Source organism: Melospiza georgiana, chromosome 4, assembly GCF_028018845.1.
Source record: "Melospiza georgiana isolate bMelGeo1 chromosome 4, bMelGeo1.pri, whole genome shotgun sequence".
Taxonomy (NCBI): domain Eukaryota; kingdom Metazoa; phylum Chordata; class Aves; order Passeriformes; family Passerellidae; genus Melospiza; species Melospiza georgiana.
The window spans coordinates 24,183,959-24,191,692 of record NC_080433.1 but is presented as its reverse complement, the minus strand read 5'-3'; positions in this window follow the sequence as shown (position 1 = coordinate 24,191,692).

The window sequence follows — 7,734 nt, the reverse complement described above, 5'->3', positions numbered from 1 at the left end:
CCTGTATTACCAGGCCATTACGTTTTCTCCTAAATATTACCTGTTCCTGTTATTCCCCACAACTTACTGTTTTGCCTCACTTTTATCCTCATATCTGTGATCTGCATTTGCCTTCCCTGCTCTGTTTCTAGCACTGACCATATCCTAATTTCTCCCTTCCCTTTCCAAGCTCCTGTCTTCAGCTTCTTTTCCCTAAGTCCCATCTTGTTCCCAACATCCTGCTCCAGTTCCCGGCAGGATACCTGAGGGAAGCTTTCCATGCTTCTCCTAGCAAAAACAGGGAATGATGTATTGCTATATTTTAAAATTGTTCCAGAAAGGGGAGTAAGAGTGAAGGGGAATGTGCTGCCCTCAGCCTCTACTCGTCCTCTTTTGGTTACGGTGGCTCTCTGCCAGGATTTTTGGGATGGTTCTGTCACAGCTTGATAGCTCTAGGGACTGGCACGAACTAAAGGGTCACTGGTTACCATGGGATTTTGTATTTTTCTGTGGAAAAACAATGTGTGGAAAGCAGGCCTGTCTGGGAGGCTGCTGTGGAGTGTTTGGTATCAAGCTGAGAGAACTGATATGAACCAGTTAACCAGGAGGGCTGACTGCAGAGAGAGCTTCCAGGCTGCCTTACCAGGTCACCTGAAACCAGATCAGTAGGTTTGGCACAGCAGATGCACCTTCTGAAATGGAGAGCTGAGCACTTGGGATGCCAATGAGGACCACCAAAGCCTATATTCCTCAATGGCCTTAGCTCCAAAAACCCCAGAGTGAGGCACCCAGGTCTGGGGCAATGCCTGGCACCAGATGACTCCCAGCCAGGAGAGGTAAAAGGTTAGTGACCAGCCAGGACTGTCTTTTTTGAAACCTTACATTCCCAAACTCCTCCTCCTAAGGACAAAACCCTGCTTTAAGTCTTGCTACCTCCATTCTGTTTGTGTTCCACAAGCCCAGGGGTGGCAGGGGAAAAAAAACAGGCAAATCCTAATGAAACCAGCAAATCCACAGGGTGTTGTACCAGAGTAGAGGGCTATTTCCAGGTGTGCCTGAGAGACTGGCACCTCATGATATGTGTCAGAAGGCCAGCTGCATGTTGGGCTGTGCCAGGTCTGGTGCTTTCAGGTTGTTGCTTATCACAGTGTCCCTCCAGAAGAGTTTGTGTTCCCCCACACAAAGCGGATAGCAGAGGTTTGCAGGGCACCTGGGTGAACCAGAGCCTTGTGAAAAAGGAAAAAAAGCCTGGTCTCCTCTACTGATTGCACATGGAGAAGGAATTTGGGTGCTCATGTAGAGAGGGGTGAGGGGGATGCATTCCCTGGGCAGACAAGGGGAATCTGCTCTATAAAATGCACTTCCTCCTGCCATGTCCTTGAGCAAATCTGCCTCTGGAGCATCTACACCACATGCTATCCTCGAGGCAAGTCCATAGCTGTCCATAAGCATCTTCCTGCACAGAGAGACCTTCCCAGGGAGGCAGGCCTCACCTTGCCCCTTCTCCCTGGGGGCAAGTCTGAGGCAAGAGCCACTCAGCTCTGACCAGGCTCAGGAAAGTTGTTTTGCATTAGGGAACAGCTCGTGTTCCCAGGGAGAGCCTGATGACTATCTGCACATTCCAGGGCCTGGAGGCTGAGTATAGGGGAAGCTCTTGAGGACAAGCTTAGGTGCCCAGGTGCCCAGACTTTCCCTCCTGGTCTATGAGGACTGTATGGATGAAAGTGTCTCACAGAAGCTCACACTTCCAGGCCTTTTCCTTTCTAAAAAGCCATAGGCACCTCTCCAACAGAAAGCAGAAACCATCCACAACTCTCAGGCACTGCTTCCAAAACACAGGCTGAGCTTAAAGTTAAATGGCTGATGTGCTTTTTTTTTTTTTTTAAGTACAGGCAAAACAACATTTTTCTGATAAAATAATTTTTGGCAGTAGCCAAAGATACTTCAGTACATACAAAAAAGTTCTCCACTCACTTCGAGGAAGGCAGCAGAGAAAGTCTTAGCCCAGATACTTGAACTCTGGAAACAATGAGGTGCTGACAACAGCGTCCCATCACAAAAAGCAGGGAGGAACTGCTAGGACCAGCTGCAGGACAAACTTTACAGATAAATGTGACTTAGATTGTAAAACAAACCACTTATAGAAGGAAAATGTACACTGTTTAATAGAAACCTTCCCCAGGAGTGAGATGAGAGCTTTGCCAGCAGACCCAAGGGAGGAGGTGCCATCAGCAGTGAACAAGGGGCTTGCTGTTCTGGGAAGGGATGTGGTCACTTGTGTGTACAGGGCTGGAAGAACAGAGGTGGCAGCTCATGAGATACACTAACAGGCTCAGGAAGGGGAACTGGTGGCAGCAAAAATCAGCTTTTCCTAATTGCAGTGCCAAGCCAAGGGTGGAGCAAGGTTGGCCCTCACAAGAAGCAGCAGCTCACTCTGTGTAGGGGACCTTGGCATGTGGGATTAACAATCCTTGATGGGAGTTTGTTGGTTGCTCAGCTTTCCTGCCCTATTTTTACCTTTAGTTTTGTTTCTTTTTCCACAATTAAGTCCTGGAAGATGACACACACTCCTTCACCAAGCCATCAAACACCATCAAACACCAAAGGAACTGTGTATTGTTTTCCCCTGATAAAGTTCTTTCTGGCCTTGGCTACTAATGAGCCACCAGGCATTGATGAGAGCCTGGGCTGCATTACCATGGTCAGGCTACAGGGCTTGTCCAGCCTGGAAAAGAGGGGGTTTGGCTGGGAAGGGCAGCCTTCCAGTAGCTGTGGGGAGACAACCAAAAAGACTTAGGTGAGACAACAGGCATGGGTTGAACCTAAAGAAGGTCAAACTCATGAGGAGAAACTTTCTCATCAGGACACAAGCCCAGTAGGGGACCAAGAGCTTGTGCAGTTTCCATCCTCAGTGGTTTTCAAGTTTGGGTTAGGTGCAGCCCTGAGTAACCTGCTCTGACTTCATGGCTGACCCTGCTATGAACAGGAGGAAAGGCCTCACTCATTCACCTCACACACTTGCCATTAAAACATGATCTGCACAATCAGAAGGGGGGTGACTTGACTCAGTCTTCCCTCTTCCATCTATTTACATCATATTTGCCACCCTGATTTCTCTTCTAGAGCGTTTTTGACGCACATACCATGCACAACCTTCAGCTCAGTGCTGAGGACAAAGGCTGCAGCCATAGACTGTGTGTGAGGGGAACAAGTCCATTTCTGTGCCTCACCTAACAGCTGAATGTTCATAGGTCTTCCAGGAAACTTTTAAAAAGAAGGAGTAAAACCACAATGAAAATAATTTTCTTTACTTGGTGGTCTAGTAATGTTAATGATTGAGGGTGTACAAATCAGAATGGCCCCATGCTACAAAGCAGCCACTCTGTAAGGGCAGGATCCCCTTGTATTAAAAATCATGATGAGCAGCTGCCCCTCAAACTCACACTGCAAATAAAGCCATTCCCCACCTGTGAAGCAGCCACCCCACCCCCATGGCACAGCACAGCTATGTGGCTTCTACCTGAAAAGAGTGACAGACCCCATGGCACCCCTGACTTTTCTGCATTCACTCCCACACAGAATAAAGTCACAGAGAGCTGCAAAGGAGTGGCTAACCCCACAAAAGAAGAGGAGCTTTTTTGAACTCCCACTGCAGCCTTCTCCATCTGTTTGCACTCACACTGTGCAAGTGGACCAAGCCATGAATTCTGGCCTGCTGAACGCTGGCCCCACCTGTCTGCTGGGCTGATGATGATGGTGGGACCTGAGCTATAGTCATGTCAAAGTGCCTGCTGAGAACTCGCTCTGCCCTGCATCTCCACTGCCAGGATATTTAAAGCTGTTTTTTTTTAATTACAGACTGGCAGCTGAGGTGAGCCTGTGGGTCTGGAAAGGGCTGCTGAGGACTCCCCCAGCTCTCTATAAGCAGAGGCAATGCTGGCATAAGCTGGAGGTGCAGCCAGTCCAAAGTCGAAAAACCTGTCCCAAGGTGCAGCTTCCTCAGCTCTTCTTCACCCTGCTCTTTTCTCACACACAGCCATGAAGCAGCAGGTGGAGGTGGCAGTTCCTTTCAACCAGCAGGACCTGCCCCACTGGTGTTGGAAAGGGAGGGGTGGTGCTAGTCAGGCAGAGCAGAAGCACAGCTGCCCCGTGCATGGCAAGGCGAGGACTAAAGGTCAGCATTAGAACAAGGCATAAAAGGTCAGTTCTCAGCCCCAGCCTGAATTTCTATTGATCCCAAAATTGGCAGTGAGAGAAGAGGAGGCATTCAGCATGCCATGAATAGCTGCCTTGTGGATTCATTTTGTGGGAGCCCCACATGTGGAAGCCTGTGTCCAGCAGTGGAAAAATCTCACTTAACTGTCTTTGTCACTGCCAGCAGAGTCTGGCAAATGTCTAGAGGTTCTAGGTTCAGTTCAAAGACTGACTTTTGATAGGGTTCAAGGTCCTCACTGCTGGCAGTTCAAATTAGGTAATTTCCTGAGAGCTGCCAAGAGGCAGGAACTGAAGAGGTGGCTATTTTATAATCATAATTATACGGCGGCCATAAGCATAAACCACCCCCTAAACATAGAAACCCAACAAACCCCAGCTTGGGCTGTGCTTGAACTCCCCAGCTGGAGCAGCATCTCTCACCCAGGGACAGCAGGCACTCATCCGCATGGGACATCCCTCATGGGACTCTCAGGTCCCTCTCAGGCAGTTCAGGATGAAAAAGATGCTGGAGCAGTCAGAGGGAGCCTTTGCAGTGTGTTAATCACTGCCTGCAGATGGAGGCTGGCTGGGCAGCAGAGGCTTGCAAATGCCCACAAGAGAACAGGGCAGGGCTCAGCCTGAACTTCAGGCACATCCCCCATGGAAACAGTGCCTGACTCACATTTATCACTGTGATTTTAGGCCTCACTGCTTTCCCCCCCTCCAGGACAATTGCTTTGAACCCGCCTTCTGCAAGGCTTGCTTGGCTTGGGCTTGGAGATTTATCTGAAAAAAATAGTGGAGAGGTACTGGCAGTTCCTAAAAACTGTCTGCAAGCACTTGCTATTCTTTTCTTTTGGTGGGTGGAGAGGGAGAAGTGTAGTCATGACTTAAAGAGCCTGTCAAATAAATCCAGGCTATTTCTAGCTGGAGCAATTCCTTTAGGAGCTCTTTTGGAAGTCACCCTGTAGGTAACGGCATCCTGCCCTTCTGCAAACATCTCTACACCCTCTCTGAGTAAGACTATTAAATGCTGAAACATAGGGATTTAAGTTTTTGAAGTGTACAAGAGGAAAGCATTTATTCCAACCCTCCCAATGTTTCAGGCCCACCCCTCTCTTTCCACTGTAGCCAGCTGCTTTCCACACCCTCTCCCCACTTCATGGGCCCACTGTAATATTTTCCCTGTACTCAATTATGATGCTCATGTGCCAGGGCTGCTGTAAAATGACAACATGCTGTACCACAGATGACTTTCTTAGCTCCATTGTAAAGGAGGAAGACATTTCCCAGAAATAAACTCTGTCTCCCTGGAAAACCAGTCTCTCCCTGCCTTGGTACACTTCTCACAGAGCTGACCACACAGCAAACTTGAGACTCCCTCCATTCCTAAGGCAGGCTAGTTCATTTTCCAAAGTAAGTCTAAAAATCTTCTGGCAAAATTTCCTTGCAGATAACAAAATACAGCCTTCCTCAGGACTTCACTGCTACATCCTTCCCTTCAGCCAAACACTTATTTTCTTAAGCTTTTTCCAGCTGTTTCCCAGTACAAACTCGCATATTCTGCATGGTGCTCTGTTACAACAAATAAATAGCCACATCTTTTAGTGGTTTGGTTTTCTCTGTTCTTATTTTCCTCCCAGCAGCCAAGGGGCACAGCTGAGAGCAGCCTCAGAGCAATTCCCATCCCTGGAAGTGTCCAAGGCCAGGTTGGATGGGGCTCTGAAGAACCTGGGATGGCAGGTGGCCCATGGCAAGGGGTTGGAAGGAGATGTTTAAGGTCCCTTCCACTCCAAACCATTCTGCAATTTCATGATTTAACAGACTTAAAGGCAGTGTTTTATGTTAGTCCTTTACAGGATTTACATTACGAGTTACCTCTTCTACCATCCAAATGCAAGAAAATATCTAGACCAGGATTGATCATATCCCACAGCTCTTTGCTATCCACAAGCACATCCCATAGATACTGTAATATACAGTGTCACATCTGGCCATAAACCACAGCTATTTTAAGCACATTTACAACAAAGAATTAGCAGCACCTATATGTAAAGGAGAAATCTGCTTTTGTTTAGAAACAAAACTGCTTAAGCCCTTTTTCTTTCTGGAGTGGTTCCTCACATTCCAGATAGGCTTTAAGGTCTTGACATAGCTGCACCTTTGTTTACTAATGGGGAAGGATGGCATGGAAAAGAGAGTGTTTTACTTTTCTATGTTTGCCTCCATCCTATCTTTTCCTCCCAATAGACATGCCATTTCTAGAAGAATTTTCCCCTGCTCCTTTTTTCCCAGCATCAGTACTTGCTTCTCTGATGACCCTCTGAATCCAAGCAGATGTATTCCTCAGAGGGATCCTTCTCTCCCTCCCTCCACAAGCATTTCACTGGTGTCAGTCACTCCTGCCACAGCTCTGACACTGTCCTAAGTACTGTTTCCCATTCAATATTGTAATCCCTCATTCCTGCTTTCCAGAACAATCTATTTTTTGCCCCTTTTGTCTCTCTGTAATAACCTCACAAGTCACATTCTATTCCTGACTTAACTCAAAAACAGCAACTTGCTCCCTGCTTAGACAGTCAGTGCCACACACTTGGATTTTTAGGGCTACCATTCCTTAGATCCCAATTCTTCAGGAAATTTCATCACAATTGCCCACAGTAAGGGGAAACTTGATGTCATCAATATTCATTACTGAAGCAGTACTCATTCAAGACTAGCCTGCAGGTCTGAGGCTGAGTTTTTGCATCTATAATCCATGATTTGCTTAAAGGAAATCCAGGTTTTGCATCTGTAATCCATGTCCTTGCCTAAAGGAAAGTAATACACAAGTAATAAAGATCAGCTCTTCCCCCTCACATAAAGTAAGAGTTACCCATCTGTTGATTCCTCAGACAATGCCAACCCACATGCACGAGATGCTCAAAAGGCTAAAAGGTTGGGCTATAGCACTTATAAACTCCATGTGGATTGAGGGCGGATATCAGAGAGGCAGAATGTGGGATAAACAGTGTGGGGAAGGCAGCAGCAATGCAAGCTAAAGACTACATCCCAGGAAACCCCTCCCCAGTTTCTGTGGAATCCAAGAACAGGGGCAGGTATTCATTTCTGGACCTTTAGCTGACGTGGATGCCAGCTCAAGAGCTGCCTCTGCAGCTACTGCCCAAACCTCATGATCTCAGGGATACTGAGCCCACAGCTGTGTTCTCTTCCCCCCAGTTACAAGGGTGTATTCTGGAATTTCTTGAACTCTGCCAAGAGCTGCTGGACTTCAGCCACAGCAGATATTGGCAACCTGAACACATGCACCAGCATCAAAAAGTGTGGCCAGCAGAACCAAGACAGTGATTTTCTCTCTGTACTTTGCACCTCAAATCCCCCATCCATCTTGGGCCTCTCATTTCAATAAAGATATTAGGGTGCTGGAGCATGTCCAGGGAAGGGCAAAAGAGTCTAGGACAAAACTCTGATAAGGGGCAACACAGGGAGCTGTGGGGGGCTCAGCCTAGAGAAAAGGAGGCTCAGGGGGGACCCTGTGGCCCTGCACAACTCCCTGACAGG